The sequence below is a fragment of the Aedes aegypti genome, chromosome 1, assembly GCF_002204515.2.
Source record: "Aedes aegypti strain LVP_AGWG chromosome 1, AaegL5.0 Primary Assembly, whole genome shotgun sequence".
Lineage (NCBI taxonomy): Eukaryota > Metazoa > Arthropoda > Insecta > Diptera > Culicidae > Aedes > Aedes aegypti.
In genome coordinates this window covers 173,755,015-173,771,354 of record NC_035107.1, presented here as the reverse complement: position 1 = coordinate 173,771,354, position 16,340 = coordinate 173,755,015, and the positions used below count along the sequence as shown (strand labels likewise).

General features: G+C 35.6%; 1 protein-coding gene across 2 annotated transcripts in view; it reads left to right on the top strand.

The window, feature by feature from the left end:
* Positions 1 to 16,340, top strand: part of LOC5570610 (proline-rich protein 36) — a 190,538-nt gene that overhangs the window by 131,308 nt on the left and 42,890 nt on the right. Inside the window, exon 3 of one of the 2 annotated variants that reach the window (XM_021853685.1) lies at positions 11,357 to 11,395. The exons of the other annotated variant lie outside the window; for it this stretch is intronic. The gene's annotated coding sequence lies outside the window, so the exon portion shown is untranslated. The remainder of the gene's footprint in view (positions 1 to 11,356; positions 11,396 to 16,340) is intronic. 2 annotated transcript variants of the gene reach the window in all.

The window sequence follows — 16,340 nt, the reverse complement described above, 5'->3', positions numbered from 1 at the left end:
GAAGAATTATTTTTATTATGCATATTTGATTCCAAATAACACCGAACTCATTTTAGAAAATATCGCCTATCAAATAAGATATGGTGCATTTGAGGAAATATAACATTTCTGCAACTAAAAATCTTCTTAAGTTAAAACAGTTTAGAATACAATTTTAATATTATATCAAAACATTAAAAAAAGACAAATTTAGCGAAGGAAGCGACATACAACAGTGCAATTCTGATTTTAGCTTTGTAATTCAAAGAAAGCTAAAAAATCAAGTATTACTTTGGTACCTTGGTTATCGAGAGTAGGGACACAATTCGCCTTTGTGACGTCCATCTTTGGATTCCGAGATGTTGCACCTCAATAGATCTACTTTTGCCTAGAATTTTCTTGATTTTGCTATTTTTCCCCGAATTTCATACCTCTGAATGTCTGTACCCCGAATTCAGTACTAGGGTGATAAACTATGTCTTCAAATTTAGGCATTAAAATTGGGGCCCAGATAGCCGTAGCGGTAAACGCGCAGTTATTCCAGCATGACCATGCTGAGGGTCGTGGGTTCGAATCCCGCTGGTCGAGGAACTTTTCGTAAAGGAAATTTTCTCGATTCCCAGGGCATAGAGTATCTTCGTACCTGCCACACGATATACACATGCAAAAATGGTCAATCGGCAAAGAAAGCTCTCAGTTAATAACTGTGGAAGTGCTCATAAGAACACTAATCTGAGAAGCAGGCTCTGTCCCAGTTGGGACGTAACGCCAGAAAGAAGAAGAAGAAGGTGATAAACTAGAAAAAAACAATAAGCAATCATAAGAGGAAGATATTTAGTCATTCTCGACTAAACACATATTGCCAATAATGCTGAGATCGGTGGAACTCGAAAGAGCCGCCAACTAATAAATAAGGGTTAATATCAGATGACCCGAAATGGGTCATTCTAGGAAAAGGTATATTTGCAAAAACGACATTCGGTTAATTGATTAGAGAAAGATTAGTTGAAAGAACAGCTTATTTTTAAAGGAAGGATGAATCATATAAGAAATGCAAATATTTCAAATATTTGAAGATGGTACATATTGACAAGATCAAATATGAAGATATCTTTTACTCCTCTTCGATGCTTATGTAATCTCCCGGTCCACTATTTTTAGGTCTACAAACTGACCTAAATGGCCGTAAAATGGTTAAAAAGACGTTAATAAGGAAAGTAATCATTGTAGAGAAATAATTTTCCGGTAAATGGTCTTTCCGGGTAATGGTCTTCCGGTAAATGGTTCATTCCGGTAAATGGTTTTCCGGGTAATGGTCTTCCGGTAAATTGCATTCCGGGTAATGGTTTTCCGGGTAATGTCGGAGAACCCTTCCTTCACAATACATAAGCGTCGAAGAGGAGTCTAAGATATGTCCATACTTGATCAATTCTATATGCACCATCTTCATATATTTGCATTTCATAGATGATTCGCCCTTCTTTATAAATAGGCTGTTCTTTCAACTTTTTTTCAGCTTGTCTTGGCTGAACTGGCTAAATTTGGCTACGACTATGTAACTTTACTATTCGACCGTCGGTTCTCCAAGTGTCCGTATATCCCTTTTTCTAGAATGAACCATTTCGGGTCATCTGATATTCACCCTTTTTTATTTCGTTGGTGGTTCTTCCGAGTTCCTCCGATCTCGGCATTTTTAGCAAAATGTGTTCAGTCGAAAATGACCAAATATATTCTTTTTTTTATTGCTTATTGTTCTTTCTAGTGTATTACCTTGGCCTTGATTTCGGGGTACAGACAAATAGCACAATTAAGCAAATTCAAAGTAATAGTAGATCTATTGAGGTTCAATATTTCAGAATCCAAAGATGGACGTCACAGTGGCGAATAGTGTCTCTACTCTCGATCGCAAAGACACTCTTAATTTTCGTCTTGAATTTCTTAGCTTTCCTCAAACCATTAAGCTGAAATGAGAATTGCACTGTTGTATGCCGCTTCCCTCGCAAGATAAGTGTTTTTTTTAATATTTTGATACAATATTAAAATTGGATACTAAACTTTTTGAACTTAAGGGAATAAGATAACCATCATAACTCCAAACATTTTTAACTGCTGAGATGTTCCAACCACTCAAATGCACCCTACCTGATTTGTTAGGCTTTTTTTTCGATTTTCGACCTCGTTATTATTTGGCATCAAATATGTATAAGGTTGATTCAAATATTATTTTCTTTTATGTTAAGCCAGCATCACGTCCCGCATCCCCTTCAAACAGTCCAAAATATTGGAGGCGAAAAAACAAAAAATCTTCTTTTTTTTAATCAGTTAGATATTATTTTCTTTAAAGGGACAATGGCGATTCAGAGGACGATTGAAAAAAGTTCAACAATTAACGTTAAATATAAAAACTTTACAAATAACTTGTTTTTTGTTCGTTTCTCATATTTTTTTATTCCCTACGTTGCGGCAAAGCTATTCAGAAAGATCAGGCTGGTGTTAGTAAAATTGAATACCACCAGCTTAAAATTATTTCTGGATGGCAAATTTGACGACGTTTCAGAGCTAGTTCTTACATGCTTGTCAAACTATGAACGAATGCAAAAATGGTCGGTTGAAATAGGCTCTCAGCTATTAATGTAGAAATGCACCTAGAACATCTGAGATGCAGGCTTTGTCCAAGTTGAGTCGTATCGCCAACAGGAAGAACAATATATTTGGTCCATAGCTGTTATTTGAAATTGTGTTTATGAGAACCGCGCGACATGATTTGTACCGAGCATCAATGGAAGAGAATAAAAATTGTATACAAATGTACTGATAAAAGTTGTCGAACATGGAAGATTTGGCTTTCCGGGTAATGGTGCATTCCGGTAAATAGTTTTTCCGGGTAATGGTACATTCCGGTAAATGGTCTTCCGGTAAATTGCATTCCGGGTAATGGTATTCCGGGTAATGGTATAGAATCTCATGGAAGTGCCCAAGTGGTTCTGCACCCTACTGATATGAATGACCGTAAAACGGTTAAAAGGGCTTTTATGGAAAAAAAGTCGAGAAATGGAGATATAATTTTCCGGTAAATAGTCCTTCCGGGTAATGGTTTTCCGGTAAATGGTTCATTCCGGTAAATGGTTTTCCGGGTAATGGTCTTCCGGTAAATTGCATTCCGGGTAATGGTTTTCCGGGTAATGTCGGAGAACCCTCCCTGTCTCGCTGTAGGATCATCGTGCACATCACTGTCATATCACATCGCTGCTAACATGGAGAACAGACACTGTTTTTAGTAGCCCCTTACTAAGAGTACAGACTAGAGTGTCCATTTGCTCGTCCCGGGATTCGGGACAAAAATCTATGCTTGTCCCGGGAAATCCCGGGATCCCGGGATTTATCAAGTTTTCATTAAAGCTAGCATTTCGGTTGAAATGGGAGTACAAATTTAACTATACATTTTTTTTTTCAAGTAAATTAACAGATAATGTAACTTTTCAAAATAATATGTTAATCATAGCAAATCACATTTCAGATAAAAAAGTGAAGTAACCTTAAAAAATCAAAACTAAGCTTGACTAATTACGGGTTTGCCATGGATTTTTTTTTTTCAAATTCTTTGTAACACTTATGAATAGAAGTATGATAAAATAGTCATAATTTTAAAGCAATTTCTTCAAACATTTGAAAAGTCATAAAATCTTTAGAACAAAAGAAACGATTAAAGATCATTGGAGTTATTGTAGATGATTCTATGACATTTCCCGGAAAACCATTTCCCGGAATGCCGTTTCCCGGAAATCATTTCCCGGAATAACACATTTCCCGGAAACCCATTTCCCGAAATGCCACTTCCCGGAATGCACCAATAATAAACTTTTGCGGATTTTATGTGTTTTACGGTGTGAATGCCAGAACTGAACGGCTTACAAGAGCTCTAATATTTGTAGCGATTAACGCGCAACTATTCAGCAAGACCTCAGCTAAGTATCGCAGGTTTCAATTTCGCCGATCAAGGATTTTTTTCGGATTGGAAAATTCTATCTTCGAGGGCATACAGGGTGATTACTATATCCTGTCAGTAAAATAAGTAATCATAGAAAAAAAATGGTTAAATGTATTTTAATTACCAGTGCATATCTAGTTTAGGACATCTATAACATTTGTCTTTGCTATACATAGATAACAATTTTTTTTTTACCTCAATTTCCAGCCACAAGCATTGTTTCAGAAGCATTACAGTTAACACGCACGTTATTCAAAAGCATATATTGTAATCAAAAAATACATATTTTTTTCGCTAAAATTTTCCATAATCAGTCTCATTCTATTCCCTAGTAAGTCTAAAAGATTGTTAACAGTGTTGTGAAAAACTCAATTTCTCACAACTCACGCTTGAAATTTTTCATGCGTGAGTTGTCAATCATGCAACTCAGCAGTCAAAAAATCATGGATGAGTTGGCTCACATTTTTAACTCATTGTCTCGTATTTCCACAGTTTACTCAAAAACGGCAATAATTTCTTGTTAGTCTGGTAAAATTATGTTAATCCTTTCTAGTGTAAACAAAAACATTCTGGTTTCACGAGTTTTTGCCGGGTTTTGCGACTGAATAATTTTTTTACGGTTTGAGTTGATTGAGTTGATTTTGCATCAAAATCTCAAGCGTGAGATTTGCGAAGCAGATCTCTGATGAGTTTGCTCTCACGGGAGAGCGTATTGATTGAGATTTTGAGTGTGAGTCTATCAACACTGATTGTTAACATGCTGTTTCAATCAGGCAATTTTTTCAGCGAAGTTTGGTCAAAAATACATATCTGTGGAAAATGTGCGTGCCAGGTGCAATGCCTTTAAAACAACACATATGACTAAAAACAAAGGTAAATGAAAAAAGATTTAATCTTTACTTTGTCAAAACAAACTTTATAGATGTGCAAAACAGGATGTACACCGGAAATTAAAATTCATACATACATCTTTTATATACGAACATTTACTTTACTGACAGGAATTAGTAATCACCCTGTAGAGTTGCTTTGTCAATAGGCCATTTTACGAGACGTTTTTGAACAGCTGATCGCTTATTTTATGAATGAAATTTTGACACGAGGCGGTGTCGTAACGTGTAAAAGTAACAGCAATATCATCAGTGTTGTCAGTTCGTAAAATGGACTATTGGCGAAGATTATTCTCAGTTAATCAATGTGGGAATGCTAATATGAACATTGAGCCGAGAAGTAGACTTTGTCCCAGTTGAAACGTCATGCCAGAAAGAAAAAGAAGAAGATGATAACCAACTGAAACACTATCACAGCATAAAATTCAAGCTAGTGTCTTATTTCAAAGGTGCGGAAGGAGTTAAGGGAAGCGTCACAAGCATTACAAAATTGACAAGAAGGGAGTTGCTCCAATATGTCAAAATTGTGCGTGACATAATTTTTGTAAAATTCAGGGTTACGAAAAGTCATGGAATTCACGCTACAGTAGCCAAGCAGAGCAAATCGCAGTCAGCGAAGCCAGTGAAATTCATGCCTATCGCTGCTGTAGGCAAAATGCCTAGAATGTAATAAAACACCCGTTGCTAAAGAGCAACCCAAAACTACTATAAACAAATAGAACTTCCAGAGAATTTCCAGCATTTTCAGCCTTCGATGACACTAATGATTTAGTGCACTCAAAATAGGCTACTTAGCGAGATTCAAGTTTAATCTAATTACTCAACAGAATAACCTTAGTTTGAAAGAAGGGAAAATTTATGATGTTTATAGCAGCCTTCTCGCCAAAAATGTTTCTGTTGGTATAATTTGAAAGAACGGCACATTTTCAGAAGAAGGGTGTTTCTCTTAAAATGTGAGTAGCTTTGATTGGAATTCATGTTGATGGATTTGTTTATCAGTTTGAACATTATTATTTGCTCGAAAGAACAGCCTATGTATGAAAGAAGGGCAGTTATAGAATGAAGATAAAGCAAGTGTACATAAGAATTACTATACCAGATCAACACGAAATGGACCGGGCAAAAAATTGCTCACAGACTGCACATAGATGGTACTTAGGTTTAAAATGTCTTCAGATTATTTAGTCTTAAAGTAAGTCTACAGTTGGAAACCTTTCAAAGGAATATGAGACCTAAAAAATTGGTTATATATAAATAGACTAAATTAAGCTTGCAATCAGATTGTTTGAAAAACAAAATCCCAACCGTTGGAAATTTCGAAACAAAAAGGGTATAGAACTAAAAATTACTTATTTTATGTAGTAATGAATAGTTTTCCGGGAAGCGGGTTATTCCGGGAAATGGTTTTTCGGGAAATGGGTCATTCTGGGAAATGTCTTTCCGGGAAATGAGGTATCCGGGAAATGATTTCAGGGAAATGTCTTTCCGGGAAATGGTATAGAACCATTGTAGATCATTTTAAAAGTAAATTACTGAAAATTATTGACTGATGTTCACTGCCGTGAAGCCAGTCCCATCTGCATTTTGGTCAAAATTTAGTTGATATTAGTTTTCATTATATCTTCTAATGATCTTTCAGCTGCGCTAACGATAAATCACTGAACAAAAGTAAAATTAGGAAAAACACTAAGTCGAATTGTCCCATAACAAAAAGTAAACGCATGTCAGTCCCACTTGGTCATCTTTATATTTTTCTTGGGAAGGTAACGGAGTGAAAAGCATATTATGAAAGTTTCATTGAGATTGAGACATATTCCAATCTCCTGGAAGTTTTTGAATATTTGTATTGAAAACGGGATTGAAAACTTCTCAGCAAATTTTCTCAATACCTACTTTTTACAGCTGGTACTGACTTGCGATATGCGGCAGTTTACACCTAAACTTTCAAATTTGTTATCTCAGCATTGGCATATAAAAACGGCTAATGTTGAAAAGAGAAGCATTAAAACTTTGCAACTAGACAAATAAAAATATGTGTTTCTTACTTAGTAAATTGATCTTTTCATAAAAATAGTGACTCGTTTATTCGCTTCTTCATTGTGCTTCTCTACTTTATCAAATAAGATTGATAGTGAGGAAAGATGTCATTGTTTTTCATTGAAATTTAGTGGTTTTCATCAAATTCTACGTACATTTCGGGAATCCCGGGAATCCCGGGATTCCCGGGATGTCAGAAAAAAATCCCGGGAAACGAGAAATCCCGAAATTTGTCAAATCCCCGGGATGGACACTCTAGTCGTGATGAATTTGCATGATAGTTTCACATTTCAGCTTATTGTTCTTTTAAATTGGACATATAAAACCTTCTTTACACTTATCCGATAGCTGTTCTGTATCCCAAATCATGATTCTCAATCGGTACAGACAGACAAGTAGACGACATATCCGGCCTCATCTCAATAAGTTCCGCTCCAATACCATATTTAACAGGTCTCTTATTGTTCTTAACCTCTATGAGAAGCAAGTATACTAAATAAAGGCATGATTCTGTGTCCAATCTTTGCAGCGATAAAACTTAACATGACACAATAATTCTAATGGTGAGATTCAGAATTAAATACTTTCACTTTTCGCCATTGCAGTTGAGCAGCATCATCAAGGTTAATGACCGAAGCTTCGTACGCCCCTGACACGTAACCGACCTGCTCACACTCTAAAAGCACATAAAACGATGGTTAAAGCGTAACTCTGAAAAGGTTAATATTTCCCAGGGAAGCATTCCAGACACGCATTCCCGGACTCGGGAATCAACTTTCACCAACAATCCATCCATCTATCGTTCAAACTGAACAATGGCATCAACCTTGAGTTCACTCTCATCTACTGTTTTTTCCAATGCACTAGAGCCAGAACGAAGATCTCACCCAACCATTTCGTAATTAACAGGTTACTCTCCATTTCTTGTCTACAAACTTGATTCCCCCAACAAGTTAAAACGTTTTCATTTTCATTTTACCTCACTCCTGGTGATGGTGCATCACTATAATCATCTTCACTGTGGACAATTCCGGAGGAATGGGCTTCAAAAGAACCAAAGAAAATTAAACCGGTTTCATACAATCATGAGAGCCCGTGAAGTGATTTGCTCCAGAGTTTCAAAGCAGGTGCTCCATGAGGATCTGTATGTAATGGGGGATCCACATCACAAACAACGTTTACCTTGACCTATTTCTTGGCATATTTCCGTTCCAGTGAGTGGCTAACCCGTCTGGCCGGCTACATGAGTGTTGGGAGCTTGATAGAAGAACGAAGCAAGGAAAATGAAATATAAAAAAGCAAATACCTTTTTATGAGGTGTATGATTAGTTCATCGACAGCGGAATTGAGTTGAGGTCAGTAGAGTAAGTTTGGTCATTACTAATTTCCCAAAAATAGCTTCAAAACCAATTAATTGATAAAAATAATCTATTTTTTTTCTTATTCAGTTAGTATACAAACATAATTTTCAATGTATGTAGAGTAAGGTTGGGCAATGATTTTTTTAGCTCTATTCAAAACAAATATTTAAAATTCATGTTGCTTCGAATGCTATGTAAGAATTTATACACCAAAAATGTTATTAATTGATTGAAATTTAGTAAAATTATGGCCATTGGACATGATTATTTCCGTTTTAAGGCAAACGTCACTTGATAGCTGGTATAAAATATCGTAATTTTGGGTGAAATTGATATTTTTTTACGGTTTTTCAGACCGAATGCAGGAAAACAAGTACATCGGTGAACTTCATTGACTGATAAACCGAAATTTTTGAACAGATTTTAAATTAGTGCTAAAAATCATGTTTAAAATAAAAAGTGAATCCGCCTAAAGTAAAAGCCTCTATAATAAAGAAAATCATCAAATCAATCTATATGGAAATTAACAAATCTAATTCTAATTCTAATTCTATATGGACTTCAACAAATCTTTGAATTGGTAACTTGGAATCCTGGAACCTGTTACGGAACCGCTAGGTGCCCAATGTTGCTTTAAATAACTGAAAATATCTTTGATGAGTTCGGTGTGGAATTCTACAAATATTGATGTGCCACACTGCTCTGTTCTATCATATGTTTGAATTGGCCACTTCTCCGAGAATCCCGGAACATGTTCCGGAACCACTAGGTGACCAATATTGATTTAGCTTACTAAGTGCATATCTCATGAATTCTGTATGAAATTCTGAAAAGTTTGATGTGTCGCATGATATGTTTGCATCAAATGAAAAAAATTAACCACTACTCCGGGAATCCTGGAATCTGTTAAGGAACCAATGAATGGCCAATGTTGCCTCGGATAATTGAAGGCATCTCCTATGAATTCTGTATGAAATTCTGAAAAGTTTGATAGGTCGCTTGCTATGGTTCCATAAAATGATTGAATTGGCCACTTTCCCAGGACCCCCAAGGAAACCTAAGAATCTGCCATGGTAACCTGTTGGCGTAGTTTGGAGGATTAAAACACAGTCCTGTAGTTGCCAAACTGGGCAGCTTCAAAGCTGCAAATATATTTACTTCATTTTAAAACTATTAGTTCATGAAGTGCAGATTTTTTACATTTCTGTGTACTTTTAGTTCTTAACCTGCGCCAACTAATTCTTTTAAACTAATTAAACTATTTCTCCTTACTACAGAGAGCTCATTTGGTGTACATACTACGTAACCAACGGAATGAAAACTAACTGAGAATGCATGAGCTGTGTCAATACTTTTGACAAATGTTTCGATTGTAAACTATTCTCAACCAAATACAATAAAAGATTCATCTTAGGTGTACATGTAAACGTAGATAGAGATAGCTGAATTTTGTTGCTTCACCACTTCTATCTATTGCGCACAGTGGTTGCGGCAACAGTAACCCATGTGGACAATATTGCCATACTCAGGTGGCAACATCTTGGATCAATTTCTTATAAAATTCTGCAAAATCGTGGTGCCGCACGGGTTGGTTCTACTAAAAACATAAATTGACCACTAATACGGATGCCGTGAGAACCGTTCAATAGCCTCCGGAATTGGCCCCTTGACCACTTGGTAACCGGTAGTGCTCTGAACAATTAATCAAATGATTGGATACCATTTTCAATGCATTTTACATCAAATCCTATGTTTCACAATTGACAACAAATGCATTTTGCTCTCACAAATGCTCTTTCAAAAAATGGCCAAACCTTGGTCTCTTCGGCACCGGTTCTGAGCGGCCAATTCCATCCACACCAAGTTTTATGGCTAGATTCACAAAATATAAGCCTAGACGATAATTTTGAGTATAAAAACATTTATATTTGGTTATAAAACGGCTGCGAAATTCTTAGGTCAAATCCGGGTCAATATAACTCGAACACCTTAAACTTATTTTTTTTTTGACCAGCCCTTCAGAATTGTCCTAGATTTTTTTTTCAAACGTGAAATTCTTATTTTCCACAAAAGTTTCAAAGTAACCAAATTTGATAGCAATAGGAAGTAACAAACAAAAGTTGTGGCGCTTTGAAAGTGCGTTTCGGGTTATATTGCTACGGTTAAATGAAAAAAATCGAAGGTTTCGGCTTGAAATCGATCACTTGCCAATTCGATTATTGTAAGTTTCGAAAAGAACTGTACATACCTATTTTGGGCTCCCCAAACTCGAATAAGCTTACTAAATTCTTAACAATACACTATTTATGAAAAAAAATATTATAAAATTCAAGGAAAACCGTGGAAACCACCTAAATTTAGGCAATTCACAAAGAAATTTCTGAATATATAACAATTATTTCTACAACATGAGCAAATTAATACTTATTTTGATTATCTAATCTGTTTCAGGGATATATTTTAAATATACTTACAAGCATTCAAGATTATACTATGCCAAACCCTTGTTTATGAGCACTTGCAAAATTTTGGCGGAAAACCTGAAAACTATTTAATATTCATAAACTATCCTAGGTATCATGTCATCTGTAAAATATTGGGTTCATCTACGATGCATGCTAATCTTATTTTTGTTAAAATTTCTGCCACTTTTCGACCAATTTCAATTGTCTATAACTTATTTCAAGGAAAATAATTGGGCGTACATAATTGGTATGAGTTTTCACAGAATTTTCGTGTTTTGCGCACGATACACACTCCTAAGTAGTGAACCCAAACTTCTGCACGATTCACAAAAGAGTTAGGTATATGGGAAAATCATGGCCAAAATTATTTGCTGCCTTCAATGATCTCCTTATGTCCTTATATTGATATAAAACTAGTTTTAGTTTACAGATAATTCATTAAAATAAAAAAATGTCATTTTTGAATAATAAATGATTTACGATTGATTGTTAGAATGCTGTGAATTTTCTGTTTAAATTTAAGTTGTATCTGAGCTGTGTTGAAAATTGATATATATTTGACTATGTGATAAAAAAATGCTCATGAGTTCATTTATATTTAAATGATTGAATTGTTACTCTTTTCATATTTTGCAGGTGCAAACTGTCGAGGACGACGCATAATTTATCACCGAGGTGAGACAATTTATATTTTTCATCATAATTGAAAAACTTTGGTAGATCATCAAAGACATTCAAGACTCAATACATTGATCCAGCAGTATGTTTCAACTGGTGGCATAAGAATTGTAATTCTGCAGTCTTTGAAAAATACTTGCAAAGTTCTAGCGTAAACATATGTAATCTACTCAAAGTTAATAAAACAATTATACAAGTCATCATGTGAAAGTTTGGGGTCATTTGCGACATAAGGTCTACAAACATGATAGACGACAATAAATAAATAAATATTAAGAGATGATCCAGTCTCGGGCAACATATCATCCGAATAGAGATATCTGGCTATCTAATTGCACATAGTTGTTTTTTAATAATGCTATTATTGTTCATCTTATTTCAATTATAAATCGTGTAAAACCCAAAGGAAGAATCCGAGAAAAAATATGTTTGGTATAGTGACCGTGCACAGGGCATCTACTACTTACAGAAACCTGGGATACCAAGGAAAGAAAAAACTTAGCATCTTTATTGTTCTTTAATGAATGTTCGAATCCTCTGAGAATCTCAAATAGAGAAACTTAAAAGTAGATGGAGTACTGTGTACCTTTCAATTCCGCTCCTAAATGCTTATCTTTGACAGATACGCGTATTTCGACTACCACTTGCAGTCTTCTTCAGTGTCTCGTATCCACTGAAGAAATCGTCGCATTAAATACTAAACACTACCTTAAATACTAACACCATATTAGTACCTACACAATCAATCTACCTAGGAAAAATTTCGACAGGAGTATACCTGCCATGTCTTGGTCAAAAATTGAAAAGGGGGATAATAATAACTATACAAATATTTTACCTCAGCAATATGTTCTTTGAATATTATTTCTAGAGTTCGTTTTGTTTGTCCTATATAGATTTTATTACAAATGCGCGTATCTGTCAAAGATAAGCATTTAGGAGCGGAATTAAAAGGTACACGGTACTCCATCTACTTTTAAGTTTCTCTATCTTTATTGTTTAAAATAGGGATTGTTCACATACAACTGTGTTCACTGAATTTTGTTCATCAACAGACACACAGTGGAAAATTTTTCATCAATGTTGATTAAGTTTTGAATCGAAAAACTGTTTTTGAATTTTGGACGATATCGATGATTACGACGATGGATTTTTGAATGTTAGTTGTCTGCAAAGTCTCTTCAAATTATTACAAAAAAAAATAATAATCGAAACAAGCTCATAAGCAAAAGACAGGATTGATGAAGAGAGATTGCTCATGTCGAATCCAGCAATATAACAGCTTCTTTTTCTTCTTGCATTACATCCTCACTGAGGCAGAGCCTGCTTCGCAGCTTAGTGTTCAATGAGCACTTCCACTTTATTAACAACCTGTAGTTTCGTTACTAAACAAGTAATCTGAACCGTCTTTTTATTCTTGAATAGGTATTCACGTGGACTGTGAATAGAGATTCTCAAATCATCTACTTATTCATACCCGGCTCCGGAAACCCGGAACATCCGAAAAGTATGTTGCTATCACAGTTTTGTTTATGTAATTCATATTGGTACTATTTGGTTGATGGATATTTTGGCATAAAACTTATCTGTAATAAGGAACCAATTACTGGAGCACTTTCTTGGAAAATTGGGTCCACTGTGGCCCATGAGGAACCGAATCCTGGAGTGCTGGAAGGTGGTCAATCTGTACAATTCGATGAAATTGTTCAGATTTATGCCTCAAAACCAAATGAATTGTGTCCAATTCTTTACGATTTTTGTATGCTTAGATAATTATTATTATTATTATTATTTATACCCAACACTTTATGTTTAGATGTATTTTGCCAACAGGACGAAAGGATGGTTATGCTGCTCCTATTGGAGCACCGGAATGGTCACCGGAAAACCCGTCACATGTAGGACTTCAACTTTCATTTTTGATATAATTTGGTTGAAATGGCTCGTTTAAATTTAGAATAAACCTATTTTTTCAACATGTTTGCGGTCTCCATACAAAACTTTTCGTTTCTCTTATATGAGAAAGTACAAAACTTTTTAAAACCACTAAAAAATAACTTTTCCACATCGAAATTACAGTCGCCTCTCCACATCTCGATATCGAATGGACCATCGAGATAGGGAGAGATCGAGACAAAGAACAAATTTTTGATGAATACTAGATTGAAAAACACATTGCCAAGAAAGTAATACACAAAGAGACGTCATTTTGCGCTCCTAATTTGTTTTGAATCCCAAAACTTTGGTCTAGTAACCTTTGATATTGATCATATCGACATACGGAGAGAAAATTGAGAACGAAAAATCAAAAGACACACATCGAGATATAGAGATATCGAGATGAGGAGGAATCGAGATATGGAGAGCGAAAATGTATGCAGCAGTGTTGCCACAAGTACAGATTTATCTGGAAAGGTACAGATTTTCGAATAGTTTTTGGTACAGATTCTGTACGGTACAGATTACAGATTTTCACCGAAAAGTACAGATTGGTACAGATTTTTGGAATTGGCGATTTTTGTAACACAAAATCCAAAAAATGCTTGAAATTTGAAACTAATTTCCACGAAACTTTTATTAAAAATACTATTTTCATAGAATTTAACATATAAAGAGTGAATTTATTTCAATAAAAACTGTGTTACATTTCCAAATAAATTAGGATTAAAGTTTCTTTCAACAATTAATGTTGTGTGTGGTACAGATTTTGGGTACAGATTTACAGAATCTCTGGTACAGATAAAAAAGATTTTTGAGCCTACGGTACAGATATAAATGTGGCAACACTGGTATGCAGACTGAAGGGACTGATGAAATCATCGACATAGGGAGAGATATCGAGATGTAGAACATCGAGATGTGGAGAGTCGACTGTAGTATAAACTTTGTCGATAAGTATTGTTATACACATAAAGTTTGAATTCTGTAACAAATTAGGCAAATCAATTACCTTACAAGCTGGCAAACTTGCATGCAAGTTGGCTAAAATAGTAAATTTTGCATTTTCGACAGCCAATATCTCAAAAACTAGACATGCTATGATATTTTTGAAAATGGCCATGGATTCAGCACCCCTTAATTGAGTGTATAGCGGTATTTTGGTGTTTGAGACAAAAACGTGTTCCGCAGTGTTATAGACCACTTTGGTTCTTCTGAATCACCAAAAAACCAAGAATGACCACCGGAAATACCCTTATTGTGGAACAATTCAGTTTTCAACAATCTCAAGGCTCATACGATTAAATACATCTTTCTTGTTGTTCGAGTGCTGTGTTACATTGACGGAACCCCCGGTCCAAGAATCCTAATCGAGGAAGAAATGGTACACCCGAGGACGAGAAAATCGAGTGATCGCTCAATCAACCGAAAGATCAGTGTGAAAAGGATCGGCAAATGGCTTAGACGGAGCCAGGAATTATCAATCCCAAATATGTGTATAATTGTTAGCTAGTATAATAAATGTAGTTGTTTTTAAATAAAGTGTTTTGTAATGTGTAATGGACTTGTTAATAAATTGTCAAGTGTTAAATGAGTGTGTTGAACGTACAAACCCCAAAGGAAATCCCAACGAAGTGCCCAAGAAGGTCTGCCGACGGCCTTACTCAACCGCCGATTTGTCCACTTCATCCACTCTAAGGAACGGCTACTTCAAGTCACCAAATACAGTCCACTCTGGAAGGAAGGTAAGGACCAGCTCCCAAACACTTGTAGTATCTACAACGAAAATTAGTTGAAATTATGAACATTTTGATACTCTAACGGTAAAATGAATTTTGTGATATTTTGGCTTTTCTACTAAGAGTTTGAAAAAACTTATTATTGATCAGAATTCACATGATTTTGACTACATAAACTAAGTTTTTAAGAATGCATTGTGACAAAACTTACTTCATTTCATCAGTTTTACCTTATTTTGCAAACAATTCAATTTTGTTTTACAAATTGTATGTATATGCTGTGGGAATCTATATATGTGCACGGTAACTGAAGGTCGACAGTACCTGTGACTGTGGGGCCCAGATAGCCGTAGCGGTAAACGCGCAGCTATTCAGTATGACCATGCTGGGGGTCGTGGGTTCGAATCCCGCTGGTGGAGGATCTTTTCGTAAAGGAAATTATCTCGATTCCCAGGGCATAGAGTATCTTCGTACCTGCCACACGATATACATATGCAAAAATGGTCAATCGGCAAAGAGAGCTCTCAGTTAATAACTGTGGAAGAAGAAGTACCTGTGACTCTTCTAGTTCAATTATAGGTAAATGACCACTTTGGTACTTTTTGATCAACGAAATAGCGCAGCAATGGCAACCGGAGATACCCGTGATGTATCCTTGTGCCTTAAACACAGAAATAGACCTGGAAAGGACACTGGAGAAACTCATATAGTGAAACATTTTCGTTTTTGTACCAAAACTAGATAAGCATTCGACAGCTCAATCTCTCAAATTTTTGAACATCATGTCAGCATTGAGTCACATGGAGATTGAGCCGTTGAATGCCTTATTTTGGTACTTAAACTAAAATTCCCCTCAATACGTATGAGTTTCTGCGGTGATCATTCCTGGGGTATTTCTATGGCCACAAATTGGTCATCCACTCTTCATTGTGTGAGATGAGTCACATGCCCAATACACTAGAAAGATTGAACCGTCGTTTGCCTGTATTTAGTATAAAAATAATTCCCAGGAAACATTTTGACTGATATAAATTTTGTTATGCATCGTTCTATATGAATCAATTCTATCGTATATAAAGCATGAAAAGGCTATATACATACTAAAGTGCAGGCTATATACACCATTGGCATGACTTTTTCAGACTTTCTGTGGCCAGCAATACGATGCCACAAAATTTGTATGAAAATAAAAAAAAAGTTTCCAGCGATATTCAAACACGGGTCCTTTGGATTCAAAAACCTACAGTTTACCACTGCTCCACCAA